Raw genomic sequence first — 27077 nt, forward strand, 5'->3', positions numbered from 1 at the left:
ATAACAGAGGACAGGAGAACTCGCTAGGATTTTTAATGTATTTATAAACTTATAGTACAAAATTACAAAAAATATATAAATGAACAGGATATATTAGAGGAGATAGAGATATGATTGTTAGATGGCTCAAAAGGGTGGTTCGCAGAGCGTTTTGACCGCTGTGGCTGCGCGGTCATTACAATCTGTCAATTTTCTTGAGAAAAGAATCATTTCCAAATTCAATTATTCATCAAATTTACATTGCTACAGTACAGAGTAATTGATGTAAAGTCATATAGTAAAACTCATTCTTGTCTTTGAACCACCCAAAAATGTCTAAAACTTTTCTATTTCAATAAAAAAAAATCGATTAAATCGTTTAATGTTTACTTCACAAAAAGTGTACACAGCGGCCACCGTTGCTCTTGTATGATAGAAATATGAATTCATTACTGTTTATTTTGCAATATGTTTGTGTAAGGGGTCCCTCACACGTGTATTTATTCACATATATTATAGGGGGAGTCCGATAATATTTCTACAAACTTATTTTCAATTTTATTATTAGTTTCATTTGAAAATGCTGCTATTATTAGAGACTTATAGTGAATCGAAAAAATAGCTTGTGTGTGGCGTGTGGTTCGGCCTCAGAATAGGACCACTCCATATCCTCACGTGGATGTCGTACGAGGTCGCTAAGCGTCACACAGTCTAGGCAGCTGATATGCAACAGTAACATTCCCAAGAAGAGTTGACGTCAGTAGCGTGACGTAAGGTTGTAAAATCACAGACGAATCTTCAAAATATTAATGTTTTTTACGCTGATTTCAGGCTTCGCCGCTTCACAACCCCGAACGAAACTGGAAAAATGCGGAGTCGATATGCTCCTAATTGACCCGCGTAAGGTCCGTAAGGATTTTAACCAGCACACGACAAGGCACAAGTACCCCCTTTTATTTAATCAGCGGATGCGCGCAGTTTAAAGTTAACGTCAAAGTTTACAGATGCAACCGAGTCTTGCTATTTGTCTGTCAAAGTCAAAGTCAAAGCAAGCCAAGTAACATTTTACCAATATGTGAGTGATTGCACCTAAGTCTAGCCGACTGAACTCAGGTATAGCCGCACTTCGAGGTTTAGCCGTAACATGTATAACTAACCCAAATTCGTAGATCCAAAGGAACTGGATTTGTATATTTTTCGGATCCAAATCCGAATATTCTCTGGAATGCAATATGCAGTAAAAATTTTAGCGAAAAAAACAATTAGACTGCTCACATTTTATTTGTTTAATGAAAATCGTTAAAATATCATCCAATTAGTATTTACGGTGGTTTTAACGACTTAATGACTTTTACATCTGTAAAAATAATGTGAGTTGTAAAACTTTATGCTAATGGTGCAGTGTTTGTATTTTAAATGCAACGATGTCTAATAACAGCATTTTGGACAAATGAACCAATCGAACGAAATTGGTGTCATATTTCGACAGTTTCTTGTTTTTTTTTTAGATTTTACGTGTAGTGTGGACGCTTGAATAGGACTACTCCTTCTGTGGATGTCGTAATAAGCGATATGCACAAATGCAAAAATTATAGACAACAATAACATTCCCAAAGAAGCTTGACGTCAGCCAACGGTCAGTTGTAAAAGCACTAGCTAATCTTCAATATTGTTAGGTTAGTTTTTTACCGACCTCGGGCTTCGCAGCGTCACAGCCCCGAATAAAACCGAGAACACACGAAGTTGAGATATGAGAATCTGCAATATTAGCCAAGACAAGAGCATCATTATTACTTAAGAAACACTTTGTCAGTCTAAACTAGATATAAGAAGCGAAGCGGCGATATCTCCGATCTTAAAATTTTGATCAAAATACCTTTGGATAAGTATTTAACTAACTCCAGTCAGTTTAACTACTCGAAATAGTTCAACCCTCAAAAGCCGACAATCGAGTCCTGAATCTGGGCAAAAATCATCGTAAAAAGCCCTTGGCAGTAAGAAATTAAGGGTTGACGCCTAGCAATTATAATTTTGCCCGACTACGGAACCATTAACGAGTGTCCTAATTGGGGTTCTGAAGCGTTTGTCCGTTTCGAACATTCCAGAATGCGGAGAGGTATAGGGTTAAAATGGCAGTTAATTTGGCTGCGTGTGCGTTGTTTTCCAGTGTCATTTTACTTGTCGTAAGTAACTGTGTCGTGTCCGGTTCTATGGGCCGGGTTTATAGCCGTGTTTAGATATTAAATGAGTTTTAAGAAATTATGAATAAATGAATGAATAATCTTTAATGAGTTAAACATGGTCCATTTCATTTTACATAATTAGTAACATATAGTGTTGCCGGAAAGAAAGATAGCTCAAGCTGTCTTATAATATCAGTGTTTAGGTTATTTTTAATTATGCGAGCTATTTTAGAAATGTTAAAGCTCTTTGTAAGTAACTGTAATTTCTCTTAATTTTTTCTCTTAAAACTTAGTAATTATTTACTAAAGGAGGACTTAAATAGGAAAAAAATGCATCGGTGACTTTTCGCTTTTCGTCAAAAATTTGGATGAAAAATTTTCAAATAAAGCGATGTCTCCGTCTTCATCTTTCAAGTGACGTCAGAAGATATCAAACAGGAAATAAAAGCCAGCGTATTTTTAAACTCCTTGACAGCCACTTCACTTCACATTTCCGGCCATTTTCGTCGCCGCTCGAAAGGAAAAGGAATTTTCCCCTAAAATTGATCACGTGACCACCTCAACATGAGTTTGCGTGTGCGATGGCAACACAAGTATGTGCATGACAAAAATTACGTAATTCGTCAAGCCTGACGCGTTGTGGGAGGCAGGGGCCGGTAGCTCTCTGATTAATGAGGGACCGGATAAAAACCACGGGGGCTCGACACGGCAGAACCCCAAAATTTTGCCCTTCTATTTATTGCTTATCCATTTTATTACGATCAACCTTTTTCGTGTTTACTGCCGCGGCGCAGATCGGTGAATGTGTAGAAGCGAATTGAATTTAGAACGATTTAAATTTAGAATTTCATATTTTTGAAATGGCCAGTTCAAATTCCATTTAATGCTATTTGCCCGTAGAGAGCTCGTGTTCGAATTTCGAAACGTGGGTAGTGGAGCAATCTCGGGCTCTTGCGACGTGGTTTTAGGAGTTCGCTTCACGCCTCGTCTCCCGTTATGGGGTCTACGTGCTTGTACTCCTATACAGCACAAACGAACTGGAGTTAACAGTGATATAGATTCCGAATTCATGCTACGTGGCATTTGTGACTGTTCAAATTTGGAATGGATGATATTTGGAAAAGTAAAATCTCGTTCGTTTTACTTGTAATACTCTAGATTCTATACGCTCCGCATATCTATATTCTACATCGTGCATTCTGCCACTGAAGTGGTTATAAAGTCGATAATCTTCACAATTCTAATAGAATCTTTCCACCGAGATTCACTTGTTACAGTCATGGAAATGTTATGATTCGTTCAGTTTTAATCGCTCCAAATAATGGAACAAAGTTAAAAGTTCAATTTCGCTAATTAATATAAAGCTAAATACTGTGACTTGCAAAACATTTATAGCTCTAAGTCTTATAAAATTCTTATTAGCGTTATCGACGGTTGAGGGACTGTCCTTTTGATGACAGGAGGGTGCCAAGTGCTCCCTATTGAGTGGAGCTTACAGCTTTTGTACTATTGAGCATTATTTACATGAGTATTCAGTCTGACTAACCATGGATGAGAACAGATAGAACGTCTTTGGAAATATAATACATAGTTTCAGTAGACACGTATGATGAGTAATGACGAGCTAATTTTGACTAAAAATATGTAAAATATATTTTATGAAGCAATTACTTTTACATTCTAATTTTAAATCCTATCTTTGTGCTAACTTAATTTAACATATATATTCCCTGTATCACCATGTTCTAAGGAATAAATGATCTATATATCTAGGATAAATTTTCAATCCTCATTATTGTTTTATATGAGCGGCGACTTTGCGTGTTTCTTTATCTATTTTCAGTTGTGGTCTAGTTAACTATTCTCCCCGTAGCATTAAGCAAGGGAAGTAATTTCAAAAATCTTTTAATATTGTCATTTTTTTTTTCAAACCAAAGCCAGCAAAGGGCTTTAAAGCCGAGACTGAAAGGCGAAGCTGTGCTCGGGACGTTGTTATTGTCTCAGAGACAATAAGCAATCTTTTACTTTAACCGAAGAAAAATGCAGTGTAGTAATGCAGTATTCTTTCGCGACTAGTTTCACGAGGGCGCTAAGAATCTTACGTTTCAGATCGTACGTTTATTTCACATTTGTCTATGATTTTTGATGATGACCTGCCGATTGCCTGATGTCAACTCTCCTTGGGAATGTTTTTATTGCCTACCAATTGTCAAAGCATTACGTGATAATTGCCTTGATATGGTGTGGTCCTATTCTAGGGCGGGAATCATACGAAACACAGGGACACGAAAGTACTTATCTGAATTTTAATTGGAGAAAAATGCAGATTAGCATGGAACAAGAGGCGCTAAAACTTTAAGAGTTGATATACTCTTCTTTTAATTTAGGGACTTAGGAACTGCTAACTCATGTACTCGAAATTTTGCGGCCCACTAGGGCCGCAATTTTTTTTACGTTTTACGTCACAGTTGTCGACTCATGTGTAGAAAAATCTCGTATTGTATGCCGTATGTCATAATATGTTGTTAAAATCAATACATATAATTAAAACTGACCTATCTAATGATAAATATACTACATATGTAATATTTTAATTTTAACATATTCCCATCAATGTAGCTAGTCGCAAATATGATCAAACTAAATGATGTACTGTCCCCTACTTAAAAATAACCGAATATAATATAACATCTGAAATAAGCCGCTTAATATCTACTATTTGATTAGCCGTAGGGCGCACCCTAGATGCATTTAATGGGATTCGGGACAAAATAAATGAAATATGTCCGGTTTATAACCGCCAGGAATTTAATATAAACCGATGTTATAACTCGTGTTTTGGAATGACCAATCGTGGTATGTGTATGTGATATCGACTAGCTTTTACATGCGGTTACGGTTGAGTTGAATCCGTCTGATTAAGCACAATGGTTGAGTGGAATTCGGCGAATCGAATTGTCTGTGGTTTTCTGAACACTGGTGTAAAATTGTACATCCTGATTAAATGTTTTAAAATATTTTATAATCTACTAGCTGTGCCCCGGGGCTTCGCCTCCGCGACAATTTCGGGATAAAAAGTACCCTATATGTTATGCCAGGTTATATTATTATACCCGTGTACCTTTCATAACAATCCGTCCAGTAAATTTCGCGTCAAATAGTGACAAAAATACATCCACACGAACTTTCGCATTTATAATATTAGTACGATAGATATTTTTAATTAAGCTCCAAAAAAGGTGATTATATGTTTCACTGTATTTCTGTATTTTTGTAAATATACTATCGGCCCGTCGCGGCTTCGCTAGACTAAAACCATAATAATTTAATTAAATGTACCTTTCTCGGGAAACACACTATGTATGGGTGAAAACCGTACAAAAATTCGCCCGATCAGTTTTTAGTATACCGCGTTCATACAGACAAACAGACGCGACAGAGGGACTTTTTTATAACATGCTTTTTTATAACATGTAAGGATATAGGTACTTTTCAACTTGATATTTCAGAACAAGAGTTTTGACAGACATACAACCCAGTGATAAGGACCTTGTGACGTACAGATCCACTACGAAACCCTAATAATAAAAATAGTAAAATAGCTAATAAAAAGAAAATCTAATCGCTCCTCACAAATGGATTATCCCCGGGTATCCGCGTTAAATGTCACTCGAGTCCAACAATGGGCAATTAGTCGGGGCATATGGACCCCCGGATTTCACGGGGCCAAGGGGCGAGCCAGGGGTGCGAAGTGTAACACCATATGGGAGCCCGCGGCGATCGGGGCGCGTGTCAAACAATAAACAGTAAAGAGATTTGTTTTTTTTTTGCAAATGAATAAATTATGAATGACGGTACGATTTTTAAAAATGGAACGGATTTAAATATTTGTCTATCGCCTTGTATCAAATGGGAAATCTTCTTTTTACATCAGTTTTGTGTCTTAGTTATTTCTGTCTTTGGTGTTAGTAGGCAAACAAATAAATACATTCAGAAAGAACATTTTTTTAAAGATTATGATGAGACGCCACTATTTCAAATGGATCACGAACATCCTAAATACATACTTCCATACTAATATTATAAATGCGAAAGTCTGTTCTGCTTTCACGACTAAACCGCTGGACCGATTTTGGTGAAATTACATTACAACTATAAAACGAAGTCCCCTGTCTCGTCTTTTTGCGTGAACGCGATGAATTAAAAAAATTACTAAACGTATTTTTTTCGGTTTTCAGCAATGGACAGAGAGATTTCACAGATTTCTGGGGAAGGTGTGTATTATGGTGTTATCCGAGCGAAGCCGGGACGGGCCGCTAGTTAAATATAATATTTCCCCAGTACTATAAAAACCGTTTATATTAACCGTTTCTGCACTAATTTGCGAGAGCCCTGGGGGCCGAATCGCCCGTATCAAATTGGCAACAATCGGTAATTGCGCTTTATTACAAATATTATGCCCAATGGAGGGGTCCAATACGGATTTTTGGAACAATAGGCACATCATGTTTTAGTTTCGTAAGGTTCATAAATATAAATTCAAATAAAAATAATTCGTTTCAGGTTTTTTCTTAACTAATGACGTAGCAATAGTTACTTCAATGGTGCCATAGGACCTATATGTACGTTTAAATTTAAAGAAGAAATATAAGTTATAAGTAGGCAATCAAACATTAATGGGCCCAAAATCGCATGTATCGCAATATATATATAATATTAATTTATATTATGATTTATATATATTTATTCATACAGTTATTTCTTTAATCACAGATCAACAGACATAATTATCAGTCGATGGTATTTTGTATAAAGAAAACCTTATATTGCCTGGTAATGGCGTACTGGCTGGCTACTGTTGATTTTAATATGGCTTAAATTTTTTAAGCCTACTATCAACTTTTATGGAATATTTCAAATGCAAAGTTGCATTTGTGTGTGTTTATGATTAACGCATTAGTGTTAAAAAATAACTTGATGGTACGAATTTTCGATGCATATCAGTTTAAGTCCTGATGGACCGCATTAAGAGACGATAGTAAGCCCCCAAGTCACGGTTCCGGGCCGAGTTCAAGTGTCATTCATTCTATAGTATTAATATCCCGAGTTTTCATAGATTATTATTGTAATTGTGGTCGCTTTCTTTATTTTATAGTCTATATTGTAATCAATGAGATTTATTAAATGTATAATATTTATTTATTGTCGTAATATTGCCTGAGGCTACCTATTGACGTGCCCCTGTGAGAAGGGTGATATGTACTCGATCAGGAAATTCAATTCAAACGGAATATGCAATGCAATAAATTATAGGGGAACGTGGCAGTTTAGTAATAAGAAAATATTAGATTATTTCCTAGATGTAATCCCCCTTTCATCGTGGGGGGAAATGAAAAATTGTTACTTTTTTTACTTATATTGTTCAATAAGATATATTGCAGATTCGTGCATGCTATGTGCCCTTCATAAGGTTTCTCAAGACCTTAAGAAGAATACAAAAATGTGCTGGTCCTGGTACACATTTATTCCAAATCAATTTAATTAAGAAAATGAAGAAGAATGTGAAATTTTTTTGCAAGTCTACTCGATGTTTTATCTCTCTCTATGTAAACTATAGGAATTAGTAAAGCTTACAACAGCAACTTTAACTTTAATGTTAACAGCTTAGGCTTTTAAAATCCTATTTTATTTCTGCAAAATAATAAATTGCAGTCAAGATGGATCTTTATGCCATTGAAATTGGGGCGAATTTGCAATGAATTTGTATTGGTTGATGTGACGTCTGTACAATTCGTACATACAACGTGTTCGGCGGTTGAGTCATTTCTTGCGTATGTATAAATATTTACAAATAATTTACCTGTGGAATTGTTAAAATCAGCAAATATCGGCCTTGAAATTGTTTACCTGTAACGAAAGAAACAGTGTCAATATTAAAAGTACAGTCCGTTTTTATATAAATTCATCAGTATACATTTTATAAAGATTTTATTATGTGCTGTGTGTCTTTTCTATTTTATGTGCTTAAATAAGGGGTTCTACAACCAATGCTTTTATTATTACTTCCAGAATAGGTTCTTTGTATGAACTACAAAACACAGTTAATAATAGATTAATTTATTATTAAATAGGAGCGGCGCAATCCCACGGGTACGATTTGGTGAAATTTGTATGCGGGTGAAATCGCTATATTATCGAAATAAATTCATGAATTTTAGATAAATTAAACATAATTATTAGGTATTTATTTGATTCCCAGTATATTATTCTGGATATAGGTACTAAATTATAAACACTTATTTAATCTATAACTAGGAAATGATACTGGCTGTCAATGTCAATATTTAAAAAATATTTGAAATATTTTTTTTTATAATTGACACAATTTTCCGCCATCTTTCAATGGGCGTTCAGTTGCTGCACTTGAGTCTACAGCATTCCGTTTTCAAGGCTGATTGTACATGGAATATGTTCAGACTGACAGCAATCAAGGTCAATAACCTCGCCAGTAAACGAAAAACAGATCCGCGCCATTACACACAGAACATCAAAGATTCAAGTTTTAAAATGTATTTAAATCTTAGTTAAAGACACGTCGTAAATTATTTGAGGCGTGAACGAGTGCAATTAATGACTGAAATACAAATAAAAAGTTAAAACATTGATGAAATCACACACATACATACAGTGTACTCGTAGACTTTAATCCTTTAATATCATAAAAGCGAAAGTTTTGTAAGTATTTTACTTCACGCTCAAAAGGCTGAGACAATTTTTATGAAAATTTGCATTGAGGTAGCTGATACCTTGGATTAATACATAGATTACTGTGCAAAAATAAGTAGTTTCAAAATTCTTTTTTTCATATCTATGAATCACAAAAATAAGCAAAAAAAAATATATAAGGGCAAATGAAGTATGAATAATTTCGGAATACTGTACTGTATTATACATATATAGTGAAAATCACCAGAAAAATCGTTCAATGACCGAGTTTTCTACAAATCAATTAATTTTACAAAAAAAAATAGTTGGATTGCTTCCAGCTATTGGACTAAGAATGCAGTTTTGCTGGTGCCAAAAAGCCTAGCATTTTTAGAAAAAGCTACTTTTCAAACAATAGGTCCTTGTAATGTTAAAACAAAAACACTGTGCCAAAACACTTGGTTAGGTTAATTTATGTCGATTTCATAATTTTACCCAACGGATCCATCACAACAAAAATATTTGAACAATGAACTTGCATAACCTAAGTTTTTACGAAAATTTTATTTTTGACACAAGCTTTTATTGTTGTCAGAGAGATCTTATTGCATTCAATGTGTGAAAAAAAAAAAAACAAGTCAGTGCAGTAAACCGTTGAGGCATTCCTTTGTCTGAAGACGTTCCTGGATGCAACATCTCGTCATGCTTATCATAATAATGCATTGTCATCCAAACGTGTGCACAAAATTTCAGCTCATCGGCTGAAGATATCTGCTTCAAATTTGAGTTGCAAGAAAAACAGATCCGCGCCATTACACACAGAACCTGAGACGTACCTAGCTTATAAAAATAGTAACAATTTTTCTTTTCACGGCGAAAACGGTTACCACACCATTTCTCGGCAATTTAAAAAAAAAACAACGAATAAATAACAAGGCAATGTGTTGTGTTGAGCAGATGTTAATTAAAAACTTTCCTGAGAATGAAATATTTAGCAACATCCATATAGGTCAGTTTCTTGGTAATTAGCACAGAGAAATGTGTGAAACATTTTAGCACGTCCGACCGACGACTTGTACGGTTTCCGTACTAGATGAGTCATGTAGGATATAAGTGGGGATAGTAAAAAATACTAATTACCTAATAATATTTTTTCTATTATTATTTGTTGTATTCAAGATTCTTATTCATTAATTCGATATTACTTGTTTTAACGTCCTTTCTTATATTGTATTGCTTCTTTTGCCCTTTGTGTTTTATGTCATTGTATGATTGCACCTCACTCCATAATAGGATACTTTGAATCCCACACGAGTTTGGTCTCGGGCACAAATGGAAATAACAGAAAACCAACTAAAGTCAAAAATTATGTTTTGTATCATATTTATTTAAATATCCTAATTGTTTCCACCACTGGACAAAGACCTCCGCTTATCGAAGATAAAAATCTTCGATAAGTTTTTTTAACTTTGGCCGTCTGTTGCTAATCATGCTGAAATTTTACTAGGTCTTCCCGCTATTTTGTTTAAGACCATATCGACGTTTATGAGTTTGATATTCAGTAAAAAAATTGAGGAGTACATTTATTTCTATCAGTGTTTAGTTTTTCTTGATTTGGCTAGTCTAGTACCCTTACGGAGTGATGAGGTCATTGACTCTATACTAAAAGGAAATAGTGGCAAAGTAATGAGTACTTTCGCGAGTACTATTGAGTACTGTTGTCTGTTTAGATGTATCTGACTCACATAAACGTTAGGTGTGCTCTATTTACTGCTAGTATATTTCTATAGTCTATTTATTATATTATACCCTCATCAGAGATGCTATTGTTGCCTATGGGCTGCCAAATCTATATGTTCCTTAGTCGCGTCGTACAACATCCAATTAGGACATGCAATGGTCCTATTCTAGACCAGAACCACACCAATCATTGATCGTCTATCTGTTCTATATTCCAATTGTTAGTTTAATTTCACACACACGCAGAATTTTGTGATGGACTATTTTCAAAAATATAGGTACATCACTTCAGCCACTTGACATTTTATTTCATCGCATCAGTACTTTTACGTCAAGCGAAAAGTATACAAAAAGCAAGTATATCTTTACCTTATCCAGCAAAATAAAATAAACGGAAGGGAATCAGGCAGACACAGGTTCCTGCCCGGATATACGTTTACGCCTGGGCGTAAACCATACCAAAACTGTGACGTGTGGTCCCGCCCTAGAGTAGGCACTCCATATCCTCCCGTGATGTCATACAAGGCGACAATAGCCTTACCAAGGAAGGCTGATGTCAAACAGGCGGCCGGTTATAAAATTAGAACCGATTCTACAGATTGTTTAAAGTCATTTTTACGCTCACTTTCCTCACGCCCCGAGCTTCGCTGCGCCACAGCCCCATATAAAACCGGAAACATGGGGAGATGAAAGAGATAAAGTAACCATACCAAAGATTTGTTTGCACCTGGGCGTAAATTAGGCGTAAACTTTCTGCCCGGCGTAAACCCATCTCCAGGAGACGTTTACCGTTTATGAGTTTGGTATCGACGAGGAGAGGCCCGAATACGGCATCAGCCTCCTATTGAGAGGGTGAATCGCTACGCAAGACCCAAATGAAGGTAAAATAGACTTAGCGCGCGACACTTTTTTATTTTTATTTTTTGTTTCAATGAAGGCGACCTTCTTTCTTTGAAAATATTCTATATATATTATAAGTTTTTTCATATACATTTTTTAATAGGACTATTAAAGCAACCGTATTTTTCGTTAGCATGCACGCACAATCGTGTATCAGCTGAAATAAGTTATAAATAAAAACATCTTCATTTATAAGTCTCATGGGTGCAGGTTATGTATTGTGAGACTCATAGGTACATGATTCAGTTTAACCTGTAGACTGAGGAGTAATGTTTTGCAAATGTATGTCAAGTTTACTAAAGTTTACTAACTTAAATATATCATTATGTTTCAAATTCATATGATTTATTATTTTCCAATGGTCAAAATTATATAAAAATCCATTCACTATCGCATACAAGACGCGTCGCAGCTTCGTTGGGGCTTTCTGGAACACAAAAAAACTGTATTCCAAAGTAGGACATTGTCAAATTGATGACCACACTTACACGCAACGTGTCTAAAATTAGAGCGTGTAGTAAGTATACACAATACAAAATGCCGGATGCGGTTGGTAGCTAAGGGCAGGACCCGATGAGTCAGACTCAGTTTTAACGGTATTCTTGCAACAGCCGCCATTTTTGGTAATTTGTTTTGAAGATCCGGTACAATTTTTGAAAAATATATGGTAAGAAACAACATCCGGGACCAATTGGCTATATGCAGTAAATGCAGTTTTTTGTCATTTTGACCTAACGACTCAAGACAAAACAATCGTGTGACACAATGACATTGATGGCAATAATAATAATAGTACACAGGTCTCAATATTACTTGTGTAAGTGTACTGCATTGAAGAATATATAAACCTATATTTAACCAACTTCAATGTCGCAAATACACACTGGCCGCAAGACTACAAAAACTGTTGGCACCGAACATAGAGGCAACAAATTTCTATTTTCGCATTTTCATGCCCTCCTACGTTTTGTCTGTGTTCCGCCCTGATTGGTTTAACGGGACTGCTTGAGACAATATGACAGTAAACTGTCGACAGTTACTTTTAATGATTAAAAAAAAGAACATTGTCTGCGATGCCAATGAACTTCGTTTCCTGGATTCGTCAATTGTTTTGTTTTTCTAGATATGGTACGATGGCGAGCAGGGTGCTCGTGTTCACTTGGTGTGTTAGTTAGTGCTAACTTGGTCCTACTGCCTAGTCTGACGGATGGAAAATTTTCAAAAACTGCAATTTAATTGGAATCCATGAGTCGTAATTTAGCATCGTTTTAAAAATAGAACAGCGTGCATAATAAACGAATTCAAAATAGGCTGTATATGAAATAAAGGGTGCTCCCGTAACGGGGCTGTATCGTGGATTACGCGTTATGACACTTATGACACTTAACCCAGATTCCAAGTGTTTATAAACTATTCCGCACGATGGCAACGCTAGATGAAAACATAGTGGTGATAAATTATTACTGCCAAGTTAGTTGTCATTGCTAGAAATTGACATTTTTAAAATTCTACAACAAATGCCCAAAGTTTTCACTTGTTCGGTTGAAATCCCCCAAAAACCAAAAGAAACGGGTGAATGAATAAAATTCCATTGGGTTTAAAGAAATTTTAGAAAGAAAAGGTGGAAGGAACAGGGTCCCAGGAAGACCAAGAGATATTTAAACAACAAATAAAAGAAAAAGTGTGTGTCGTGTCGTATCAAGAAGTGAAGGAGTTGGCTTTGGAGAGAGAACAATGGAAGGAACTCCAGCGACAAGATACTCGCTCTTAAATTACATGATGATGACGAGTTTAAAAAAGTTTAGTATTTATATCCTACGATGTTAATTAATCAATAGTTTTTTTTTTAATTTCATTGAAGTTATTTGCAATGGCAGCTTAGACCTAGAGTTCTAAATGAAAATAAGTGTAGTGGAGTCTAAAAGTCTAGAGGACAAAACCAATTGAGAAAAAGAAACAAAATACCTAGCCTACGCCGAATAACACATGTACGAGATAAATATAAAAGCGACTCTGACGTTGAACACCCGGGAATGAAATTGGAAAATGCTTAGATAAGCGAGTCTGTAAAAAGGCAAAAAAACACAAAGTATATATTTAAATTAATAAATAAATAAAAATAATCCTTGTTTGGCCAATTTGGCAAATGCACAAGGCCGCACACTGGCCGCGACATGCCGCTTCGGCACTCTCAGTATCCGCTGCAGACATACCATAAAACAACGGGAATTCATGTTATTACTGCAACATGCATCTTTTTTATTGGCCCAGACGTGTCCAAGAATGGACAATTTTATGCCAAGCTGAATTCTACATTGTATCCACTGAGATTTTCTTTATCCGAGTGCGCAGATGTGAATCATGTTCGCTAAGTGTTTTTCCGTTTATGGCTGAATAATGGTTCCGCAAAAAACAAGTTTCAAATTAGTGAGGTGTAAAACGGTTACTGCACCCGTCTCATTTTAATTCATAAAAAAGGTTATCAAGCATAAAACATAAATATTTGATTATAAATAGTTACGCAAGTAACACCGGGGTTTGCAGCTAGTAATAAATAAATGATTTTATTTCAGGTAATAAAATAATAACAGTATAAAAGCCTAATAGAAATGCGAGTAACACATAAAGTGAATACCTTACAAACTTATCTACTTAATAATAATAACAGAAATAATGTTATAAACACCAATTTTACCGAAATAAATAGTAATTACATAGGAGTAAACAAAGTGGGATATAAAAAATAAATTACTTTCGAATTTGATTAACTAGACGACGCACGTGAGAACGAAACGACGAAGAAATTGTCTGGTGAAGCCGTAATGTCGACGACATAATGTAAAAACCTTAATGATGGGAACCACAAAATAGACATTGTACAGAAATAGGAACCATAGACGATAATTAATGATGAAAACATAGAGAATGAACCTCGTATGGATATGATATAAACCGATTTCAATTGAATTTTCTTTATATATATATAGGGCTACTTAAATAGCATTCTCTAACTAATACGAGTATCAAGGCGACCTCAATACAAGTGTTTATTGGCATGATATGGCAGGACTACAGGTGTGATGAAATTAAATAATATATCACGATGAAAACGTTGTAGCCCTAGAAATAGATGGTGAGATGAACTTAGAGCATTCGGGAAAACGTGGATTGATAAGATCCATGGTAAGAGAAGCGAGGCTTTTGAATCTAACTAATTATCTGACTAATTAAAAAAATACAAAAAGAGGCCGACATAGAAATAAAAATTCAGAGGCAGAATATAACCAGGTCCAAAGTTTTCTCGCGTGTACGAGGAGACTCGAACCCAAATGAAACGGGATAAAAGATGAGGAAGATGGAGACGACGCGACGAATGGATTCGATATATTTTCCTATTTGTGCTTAAGAAAAATACGATCAAGAAGAAAAGTGATTCTAATTCCGTACCCTCCTTGAAGCAATAACGACGGCAAGGCAAGAAAGATGAATGTGATGGGAAACGTACGTGATGGACGTGACATACCAAGAAACAGGTTGACACGCCACAAATCATTCATCTCTAATAAAGTCGATGGGATGGGCGAGATGACATAGATATAGAAAGATGGCGAAAAGAGAAGCCAAGGTAACGACCCGAGATGATAAATAAATTGAAAATACACAATATCGACTTACTTTGTTTACATGTACTTTTTCATTCCGCTGGCTCAATGATCCAAAACTAGATCTTGGCCTCCGAAACGAGAGCACGCCCGCTAACAGAGAACGCTATAGACATATATCATCCGTTTCGCTCATATAAGAAATGTGCGTATTAGAATAATACATGAGAAGAAATGAGCGCTGACATCTTTTGTTTCTCACTTTGTATGAGATTAACCGCATTGGGCTGATAAGTTGTATGGTAATTTTCTACCTCATTTGGTGACCGTCGTCCCTCATAACTAATTTTTATTTCATTGTGTTTCCTCAGTTGACTCATTGGGAGGGACACAAATGGGAGACAACAGTTGACTAATTGACACAAATGGGAGATCATTTCACCTCGGCGACCTCGGTGGCGCAGTGGTAAAGTGCATGCCTCTGAACCGAGAGGTCCCGAGTTCGAACCCCGGTCGGGTCATGATGGAAAATGATCTTTTTCTGATTGGCCCGGGTCTTGGATGTTTATCTATATATGTATTTATTATAAAATATAGTATCCTTGAGTTAGTATCCCAAAACAAAAGACTCGAACTTACTTTGGAGCTAGCTCAATCTGTGTGATTTCTCCTGCGGTTAATCTGTGTGATTTATTAATTTCAAGCATTTTGTTTATGTACAGTAAATGAAATAAGAAAACCACTCTCGCGAATCAACCGCCTCACATAAGTACTACCATTGTCAAGATGTTCTCCTAAAAACCCAGAGCGAAGTTGTTTTTTTCACTGAGCAAAGGACAATGAAATCCCTATCTGGACCCTACAAATCCCAAATCCTCCAACTCGGAACGTAGGGGCTTTGCACAAATGTAAACAACCCAAACAAAAATAAGTAAGAAGCATGTTTTTATTCAACTGGTTGAACACAGGGTAGATGACAATAATATTTTATTTAAAACAAAATAAAAAAAATAAAAAAAATTGTCTTTGAACTAAAAAGTTTTTATAATAATTTGTTTATACACAAATTACCTGATGCCCAATTATGTCTTCGAAATCACCCTCACTGATGCTGAACGAAGCAGACCCACAATAAATATGATTTCTATAGGACATTATTCAAACCGCAAAACAAAAGGAATTGAAATAAATTTTGGCACTACGTATTCGCTGGACTGGGAATAAAAAAAGAGAAATGATAACGCCAGGCGACTGTTTTCTGGACAGACGAACTTTCTGTCAATGTACTTTGGACATAAAAGCCTCATCAATAATAACGCTTTTCATCAAGAAAATGGACGGACGGACGTGTCGTCCGAGGCGCATTAAGAAATTAATATTGGAACAAGTTGGAACATGGGACCCTCTGAGAGATCGACTTGTCTTGTGGTGACAACGATTCTCGTTTTGTTATTCTGTCGTATCTTCGTTACATTATTTATTTACACGTTGACTTTTCGATAAAAAAAACGCTACATTCATATACATTAGATATTGAAGGAGGATCTCTCAAGGATTTCGCGTATTTGTGTCATCTATTAAGGTTTAGAAAATCTATTCCATATATCTTCGATATGATGACACTGATGTTTGACGTAGAAAAACAGCACATTTCAAAAATTATAAATATTAAAAATGATAACTACTTATAGACGATTCCAGACGATTTTTACAGGTTTTATTGGGCATCAACTAAAATTTTTCTGTATTTGAAAATGTCTAAGATGATTAACGACACCAAAATCATGGAAGCAATTAGGTTTTGCCATGCTCCAGCGTCGAGGAATCAAGTTGGTTTGACGCCAGTATGATGTACGATGGTTAGTAATTGATCGATGGTGCGGACAAATGCAAATGTTACAGTTACAGATCTTTATGTCGCGGTGATAAGTGATATAATGCAGTGAGCTCAGTGAATGCGCAGGGTTGAATGTCCTGTTCAAGATTCAGATTTAAATTGATCTATTTGATGGTCTATTGAAATTGTCTACTAACTTTTACCAAGGCTGTCAAATGAGAGTCTAGATCCATCATTATCATCAACCTATAACTGTCCACTACTGTACATTGACCTCTTTCAAGGCTTGGGTTTAACACATCCAGTACAATATGTCCCATTATCGAGCCATCTATACTTCGCTTATCTCAGGCACGGTCTCCACTCGAGAACACGTCTACTGAGCCGGTTATACGTTCTTCAACAGACATGACCAGCCTATTGCCACTTCTTGCTAGGGATTATTCAAATGTAAGTGGGCCCTTCAAACCACTTTTTTAAAAATTGTATAATGTTGAACTTTAAACATATCTATAGCAATTCATATGGTGGAAGTTAAACATCACATTAGACAGCTCTTGCCTAATGAGGAAAGGTTCGAAACCTACTGACCTATATAGGTGCTTCAAATTAAATTAGCACAGTCTTCGAGTGAAATCGACTTGCAGTACAAAATTCATTGCTTCTATACCAATGACTGAAACGCAGTTGATTTGAACTGACGACTATAAGTTATTTTGTTAATTTACGATAACGAACGCCAGTAACAAAAATTTTAACTTAAATCCAAAAACAATGTATTTTTTATATCAGAAATGAGGGCATAATCAAGTGGAACCCGAGTGATTTTGAAAAACAAAATCTAAAACTTTTTGTACACCAATGCAGGACGTTGTCAGTTTTTTACTGAGCTTTTTGTCTAGTCGTAGTGAGCTTCGTTAAGAAGCTCTGAAACTGAACGCGGACAAAAAGTCAGTTTTATTTTCCTCTCTTGTCCTTTTCCGTAACTGTCATTTCGCTTTTATGACAACACACAGTTTTAAATACATTTTTAAAATGTTGTTATTTGTTTTTTATATATAAAGGTAGCACAAGTTTCTACCTGCGTAGCAACAACTTGCCAAAGATATTAAAATATGGTAGATAAAACAAGATCTTTGCCTAGGAGTGAGACATTTAAAAATGTTATTAGAAAAAAAAATAGAGATGCTTATAGTTCGTAGATTTTTACTGCTTTCTTTTGGTGTGCATTAAAATATATAAATGCACATAGTGTTAGAGACCTGAAGGGCGTTGCAATTTATGCGGGTGGACTTATCATTATTATTATAACACTATAATCCACGATATTAAGACGTTGCAGTATCTATATCAACCTTTTTTTTGTATTTTCTTTTTATTACATATTTAAGGATCAATCAAACCAACGTCTGGAAGGATTTCATTTTATAAAAACGTTCATGTGCTTTAGTTTTAGTTTTAGATCCATTATTTGCATAATCCAAAATCTTAATAAAATTCTGAAATTTCAGCTGAACGATTAGCATTTGCTATTCAAATAACGCAATTTTCGACGGCAAAGTTATCAAAATCCGAGTGAAATATCTTGAATACAGTCGACTAGAGCTTAACCTTGGAACTTTAGTCTACTTCAGCGAAAGCGCTGTTAATTCTAAAGCTTTATCACGTTAAATCAAGCTCAAGAATCAGGTAATTATATTTATGTTTAACAAGCCTTTAAGTAAAATGCCACTTTGTACTGAACAAGATAAATGTATTATATTGTAACTTAAATTAGACACACATTTCATTGATAAATTGGAAGTAGATCATCAAAAAAATCAAGGAAGATCATGTAATCAAAGATGCGTTTGATTGAAAACATATCTTTATGAAAGAAAGTAAGGAATTAATAAGAAAAAAGGGAGATATAACATGTAATAGTCGTCGTTTCATGTTCCATGTAAGATGACATCAGAATTACTCGACTTCAGGGAAAATCAATCGAAAAGAACGACAAATCATTTAAAGTCAACGTAAAACATAACTAATGAAATCCAACAACTGAATAACCAAAATTATGCACATCATGAACAAATTGAGGATCAAATTAATTCAATTTATGTTCCCCCACGATTCTCACTGCTTTTCTAAATCATGGTTAAACCACATATTCAAATAAGAGAGACAAGGACGCATAGATGGGGGAAAGGGCGGGAAGATAAGGGACAGCAATTAAAGGAGCGTTGAATGACCCTTCTTCGGGAGCATTCGGGCATCTTCGTGGGTCTTCGTTGGATCTTGCGCGGGTCTTATCTTTGCATCTTAGAGCGCGAGCGCAACCCTTATTTCTTTTTGTGGAGGAGGAGTTGGCGAAGGAATGTAGTGAACACAGCCAAGTCAAGGCAAGTTTTAACCCGTTAGCGAACGGTACCTTATAGCTCAATTTGTGTTATGATGCTATATCCGTCCCGCCGCTTGGTAACTTAACAAGTTAATGTTTACAAGTTATTTATATATATATATATATATAATTTACGACATAACTACTTAGAACTATTTACTCATTTTGATTCACAGCTACCTGTGTTTCATGCTTAAGTCAAGTGACTGTAAAGTGAATTGCCTAACGAATGTCCGACGCTGCCTGTTATAGACGCACGACTGCTATAGCAGTTATAACAATTACACACTAATTTTGTGTCTCATTGAACGTTTTAATTTCTATAGTGACACTGCTATTTATTTATTTAAGTTCTTTTGACACGACTCATACTGGGGTACACAGAACTCAGCTGTCGCGGGTCAATGACCTCGTTAAGGTGATGAATGCAGTCACGCGTCAAAAGACAACTCATTAAAGTAACTCATTAAAGAGCCTATTTACGATATAACGAGGTCTTAGAAGTGTTTGAAACTGCTCACTTATATTACTATTTAGTGAAATGGAACGTATTAATAACAGTTAGGAGGAGTCCACTTATACATTTAATAAATTATTACAAACTAGTTGCGCCCCGGGGCTTCGCTCCTGTCGGGATTACGGGATAAAAAGTACCCTATTCCAGGTTATATTCAATTCTATTATTATATGCTATCTGTGTGCCAAATTTCAAAACAATCGGTCGAGAAAGAGTAACAAGAAAGAAAGGGTAACGAACATATACACATACAAACATACATCCTCACTAACTTTTGCGCTTATAATATTAGTAGGATTACGCTAGTTTACTTGTCATTCTGATGGACGGACTTAGTTGTAATACTTCTTTATGATCCACATTTGTTAATTTTCTGTCGTTGAAGAAAAGGATACGGTGAAGTTTGTTGCACCAATTCTTCACCTGCGCTTGTCAGTAGACTGAAGTAAATTTTTGACGTTAATAAGTGATTTATATCATGCTAAAGGTGAGTAGTACCGTCAAATATGATATTAATTTTAACCAGCGCGCCGCTGACGTTTAGACAAAATGGCGTACTTTGCGTTTTTCTGCACACGTTAAAACTAACGTCAAAGTTTTTCAGTTCAGCCGATTGTTGAATAAAAAAAAATTAAAATCAATGGTAACCCCTAAAAAATACTTTAGAAGTAATCTCAAAAAACAGTCTACCAATTCATTATCAATACATGACTTTAGAAGGAGGTTATTGATGAAATCTCAGAATAAAGAATAGGTTTTCGCCCGCCATATATTGTTATTACCGTCATATTTTTGCTTTGTTTTCTTGGACATATTTCGGTTAACAACGGCCGGACAATCAATTTTGGGCTTCCCTTATAAATCATCTTGACGTCACTCGAGCTCTTGCCATGTTGGTGCATAAAATAATTAGAACACAGAACGATTGCGTCTCAATTTCTGATGTAGTAATTTAAATCAACCTATTTTGACTATAGCTACTACGAGCCTTGGCAATCGCGCGGTCGATAATGGCTTCTGTTGCTAATTTTGCATTTTTGATGACCTTTATCATGATCGGTCCAGCCAGTTATTAATTATCTGGTCCGACTTTATTTCCACTTTCAATCTATGAAAGACGTGCAAGGAAGTACCAATCGACCACCAGATGAAGCGCCACAAATTTTGGATCGACCACACGCTTCGAAATGGCACTCATATTCCTAGTTAGGCTCTCGAGTGGACTCTCTTAAGGCAAGAGGTAAGTTGATCGACCCAAGTAAACCTGGAAGCGAACCATTGCAGACGAGTTGAAGGCAGTCGGACTCACTTGGTGTTAGGTGAACAACATAATAGGAGCGAATATATAGAACCAAAAGTAAATTAAGTATAATTATCAAAGGGATTTGATTTGTTTTTATCATCTCTTCTATCCACATTTTGTACTAACCTGCCATGTTTGAGAGAAGGATGTTCGAATAACTAAAGAGCAATAATTCCTTCACAAATTCTTCCTATAAATTGTCATGGAATTTCTTAGTTAATTAATTAGTATCGACAGAAACTCAGAACCGGCTGCACCTAGGTCTAGCTGCATTTCGGGTTTTAGCCGTAACATAAATAAAAAAAACTTACAAATAGGACACTAAGTGCAATGTAGGAACCATAGATAAAAGAAGAATGTAGAAGTATGACCTATAATGTAGGTACAGTCAAAGAACATCAACCCATCTAATTCATTGCAAATTCGCCGCTATTACCGCGCCACAGAGGTATGATCCTCTGTGGCGCGGTAATAGTTTTGTCGACCTCAGTGGCGCAGTGGGAAAGTGCTTGCCTCTGAACCGAGAGGTCCTGGGTTCGATCCCCGATCGGGTCATGATGGAAAATGATATTTTTCTGATTGGCCCGGGTCTTGGATGTTTATCTATATATGTATTTGTTATAAAATATAGTATCGTTGAGTTAGCATCCGCAATGGCATAACACAAGTCTCAAACTTACTTTGGGGCTAGCTCAATCTGTGTGATTTGTCCTAATATATTTATATTTATTTATTTTACTGTTACCACGCCTATTTCCCATGGCCGGGGCAGAGACTAGTATAGTCAAGTAACCCAGCATGAGCTGGGTAACTTGATGAGCTGTTGACCGTACTAATTGTTTCTATAGAAATAATGTTATTTCACTTTAAATGCTGTATGTAACATAATGTCAATAAAATAGCGGTTTCAGACACTAGCATGCAAAATATATATTTTTTTTAAATAAACAATTTTTACAAGAAATAACAATTAATTTATGTAATTTTATACTATTTTTTATAACTATTTTTGTTTTCAGGACTAATTAAGTGGGTATTACGCTAAAACAGGGTGAAAGAGGCTAATGAAAATTATAACAAAGATCATTCGGACGAGATTTATAATATGACAGTACGGGTGATATACGGAAATGAGTCTCATAACTCAGATCGGAATCGACGTAACGAATGGCTTTAACAGCAATTCATTACGTTTAACAGATTTATTTTAACAGTAATTAATTTTGTAACAACTTCCGAATCTACGAAGTGAGATCGCTTCGCAGAATAAATAGAATGCGGGAGTTTAACCCTCTTATATATAAAACGTAACTTACGTATGTTCTGTCACTATCGCCTCGCCATCAAACCAAGAAGAATTATTAGAGTTATTATTTCAAATTAATCAATCCCTGTTATTCATAAAAAATTTAAAACATATTTTGGCCCAAGTATAGTTTGTCTCTTTTTGTCAATTTCAAATATTATAAAGTGCGATAGAGACAAAACATATTTTAGCTTAAAGTATAATTTAACTTTTTATGAATAACGGGGGCCTTTAAATCTCTGTATGTCAATGTCATATGTTGTAAATTTTGAAGTTGAGAGAACGAGAAAAACATATTTTAGCCTCTAAGAGGATTGTTCTCTAAATTGTAACAATATTTCAATAAGAATATGCCTAGGTCTGTCTCATGATATCCATCAGTCTACTTAAAATAAAGACATTACTTTATTTGAACTAAATAGCTCAAAATTATTTTCTGGGACTGACGGTGAATGATGAAAATGTTTTTATATTATAATAAGTTACTAAATTGTATCGTTATCTGTTACCAATATGGCAAATAGCAAGACAATACTTTAGATTTATATTCTGTGGAATCTATATTTTGAACACTTGCTTATTTCCTTAATTTATTAACGACTTTCGACTCAGCAAAGATTTAATAAGTCTACAAGAATTTTTGATCACTAGGTTAAAAGGTGAAGTACTTAATACAAAAAGGGTTGCTAATTACGAATTAAAAGAACCTGAGAAACTTAACCCTAATAATAAAGCTTAACTTTCAAATCTTTTTTCTTTCTTTTAGAGTGCCAATTATTAAATTATTGTCAACACTGGTGTCAGACTTTATTCAAGTCGCGCGACATGTCTTTTACGACTACTTACGACATACATTTTGAAATGAGAAAACGGTCTGATAGTTAAAAAATATGCACAACTCCTGTAAAGTATCAGGATAAAAGTACATGAATCACACGTGAGTGTGTATTTTCATTAACAATTATTTTTAATCAAATTAATTTAATTCAAATTTTCAATGATAAAATGTAAAATCTTTTAGTCTGAAATAATCATATTTTATTTTTATTTAAACTTTTCCCAGCTAATGGGCACTAACTAAAATATAATTTAAAAGTGCAAATCGCCTTCATTCTATGCGGGATTTTAGTTGAACAATTTCTGCAAGATGAGAGATACCTGTGATTTATTACGACGTGCCGAGATCGTGTTAAGGGCCCGGCACACAGGCTGGCGAACGTTCTTACTAAATAATGGCTAGATTTTTTGATAAACCTAGGCAAATTTAAGGATTTTCTAAAAAAATATGTTTCCTATTCAATTAAACTCGTTGAGCAACTTTTATCCACAAAATCCAATTCCATTTATTTTCCTGAAACACACGAAAAAAGTACTCTTATCTACAAAAACGAAAACGGTATATATATGTATAATATTAAATAAAAGATTCCTTTTCTTCTTGGGCCTAAAGATTTCATTTCAAAACATGCAGAGTGTGCGTTTAAAATGTGTAAGATCATGCATCACGTGCATTTGAAAGACTAAAAAATAAAACGTTCTAAACAAGAATTTTAGCAACCAAATTTAACCAAACAACAGATCTTCGCAACAACTGTTGTCCACATTTATTGCCGCGTGAATTTTCCTGCAGCGGATTCTACAAGTGACAAGTTGTTCTAAATCTACCCAATTGCCCGCTAAATTGAGAACCAGCGAGCGCTTGAAGCGTATACAAGCGACATCATATAGACGATTTTGCGATTTCAATGATGAAACTGGCACGTTACATCGACGACTATTTGAGGTTTTTTTAAACTTTCAGTAACCCACAATGCTACACATAAACTTAAAATATCGTTTTGTCGATCAGTCGATTCTGCCTATTGCTAATAATAAATAAAAATCTTCATGCCTCTAAAAGAAAAAAATCACTTATTAACTCAAATTTCAAATATCGAACGGTAAATCATTGCCGTGGTATTGGCAAAAGATAAACGAAGATAGTAGCGCCAACGTGACCAGAATGTAAAACTAAAAAATGGCCAGTCTGGGTCAGTTAAGCTGCGCGGTGAAAAATGCAACGTACGGCGACGCGGACACGTACGACCGTATTTTGTTCGAATCACAGCTTACGATGTCCAGTCAGTGTGAATCCGCCTTAACGAGATTGTTCATTAATTTTAGGGGGTAAACTTTTATATAGGAAATAAACCTCATTTTATATTTTTTAAATCTGCTTTGTATCCCATTGCTGGACAAAGGCTTTTTTACGTTCACAGCTCTCGATCCGATCGATTATATTTTAATCCGACTGTGCTACGCAAAGAAAACTAATGTGTTCACTGGTCTGTGTATATTGTGTTACATATTTTTTAGATAATCGCAAACAACAGACATCAAACCCATGGACCGATTTTGGTAAATTTTACTCTCACAAAAAAAAAATACATTGATAATCTCGAAAAACGCGCCACTAAATTGCTTATCTCCTTTGTAAGGGAAATATTAGGAACACCCATATCCGAAGAGTGATGAGTATAGGAAGCAAGTTTGGTCAGGATCGTGGCAAGTGGGACTCCCTAGTCTCTGCCTATCCCCATTTAAAACAGGCGTGATAATGTAGTTAATGTATTTATGACCTAATAAATAATTAAACCGTAAATTACGCGATTTACCACGCAAACTTTACCCTATTCAAAAACGTATAAAGGAAAAGTTCACAATCAAAAAGATGATTTATTGAAATCCGCGAGTAGTCAACTAAAATCAATGAACAGACTCCATAGCTCCAAACAAGCCAATATATTTATACCTTTCAGTTGAATGGCCATTGTAGCTGGATGTCCAATGATTGTATTGTTTACCTGCAACAAACAATAATGCATATAAAACTGATCCGATTCGTCAACAGACTGCTGTATCAACAGTGCGCAGCGCTTTGTAGGGATCGCATTGAAAAATCAAGCGCTTTATATAGCAGTTTACATTGTGGCTCGAATAACGTTTGCCGGATCTTCTATAGTGATCTCGGGGAATTTGCTAGCTGGTTCTCTTCCCGCTCGGATTGTAAAAGTCAATCAAGGTGCAATGGATGAAAAGCAAGTGGACATGGAAAATAGATCGAAATAAAAGAAAAAATCATTTATACAACTGACAGTTCCTTTTATACTAGATAATGTACAGTTAGCTAGTTGACAAATTCAAATATTTATAAAAAGTATTAACCCGTCGAACGCGTAGAACCGGGACACAATATATAAACATTTATTTGACCGGCGCGGAGCATTTGCACCTTAACAATTTGTTATTGCTAGCACTGGTGGCAGATTTTGTTTATTTACCCGCCACTAGATGGCGGTAAGTCACAAAAGTCATGTCATATGCCTTTAGGCGACTTGAATAAATCGTTATGAAACGAAAAAATCATATAACTTATACACATTCACATAAACATACATAGAATGTATATACATATAATTTATTAACTTTTGTATGTTGTACATCGACCATACAAGTATTGAACGCAGTTACGCTGTTCACCACGGTTAGTGCAAATCCGTGCTGAAACATTGGAAAAATAGTCCGTGCCGTTAATATGAAAATAAAAAAATATTTATTTTGCGAAATAAATTATGATATATCAAGAGATTTAATTATTATTTTTTTAAACGCAAATTTTTACCTCCAAATCCTAGTCAACGCCAGTTATATTCACGAGACAATAAAATTATGCAAAATTGCAAAAGTAGAATTGCGACAATTTTATTTGGCATTTGATTGACGCTCCCCGAATATTATTCTTTTTTAAAATATAAAGTGTGCGCTTTTAAATACTGCAGAGGTTTGGGAACCTTAATTTATTCAAATAGTTACAGGTGACTTCTAGGAGTCGATATAATAATAACAGCCATTTAGCAAAGCTTGTGACTGTGCTGTTGACTGTACGTCATGGTTTTATTTCGATCCCTTTGTCGGATGGATTATCAGATTTAGAGTGATCGTAATCTTAGCTACAAAACATATCGAAAGAAAATTGTTTAATAAGTAATGTTATTGTCTTTGCAGAAAACACCATAAGCCGCGTCAGAAATCCATTGTTAAATTAGCAATGCCGCCGCCATTTTGAATATAAATATTATTTTGATCGTCCCACAACAAGAGCAAAGCTGCAAAGCAAGTTAACGAAGAATTTCTAACACAATAAACATTAAATTATTATCACCAGAGGGAGGACAAGTTCCTCTTATATTTAAAGAGCTGTCAACGCAAAACAAAGGGGGAGTAAATTTGATTTTAATTGAACAAGCGTAGCCATCAAACGATCGGATGAAGACAGACTGGCGGGAACGAAATTAACCGCTAACCTTGCCTTAATTGATTTGATGAAAAAAAAACAGATTTATCGAGGGCAATTTTTTTATATGTGAAATAATTTTCGAATAATTTGTGAGTCGAATAAAGGAAAAAATGTTAGAGTTTCCTCACGATGTTTTCCTTGTTGCGTGTCGATACAAATTGTTGACTTATGTGGCTCATTTAATTAGTCGTCGTAATAAAGTCATGCCACAAACTATCTTGGTCGCTAAATGCCCCGAAAATTTGACTAAATAAACCTCGAATTATTTTACTATAGCTACTTTTTA

At 35.2% G+C, this 27077-nt stretch overlaps 1 protein-coding gene and 1 long non-coding RNA gene across 5 annotated transcripts in view; both read right to left on the reverse strand.

Annotated features, from left to right (window-relative positions):
- Window positions 1-25296, reverse strand: part of LOC128678066 (uncharacterized) — a 47016-nt gene extending 21720 nt beyond the window's left edge. The window contains exons 1-2 of the long non-coding RNA XR_008405602.1: window positions 25247-25296; window positions 8023-8069 (exon numbers count right to left, since the gene is read on the reverse strand). This is a non-coding gene — a long non-coding RNA (uncharacterized LOC128678066). The remainder of the gene's footprint in view (window positions 1-8022; window positions 8070-25246) is intronic.
- shg (shotgun) overlaps window positions 1-27077 on the reverse strand; it is a 187224-nt gene that overhangs the window by 77054 nt on the left and 83093 nt on the right. The gene's annotated exons all lie outside the window — the stretch shown is intronic.

Source organism: Plodia interpunctella, chromosome 19 (assembly GCF_027563975.2).
Source record: "Plodia interpunctella isolate USDA-ARS_2022_Savannah chromosome 19, ilPloInte3.2, whole genome shotgun sequence".
NCBI lineage: Eukaryota > Metazoa > Arthropoda > Insecta > Lepidoptera > Pyralidae > Plodia > Plodia interpunctella.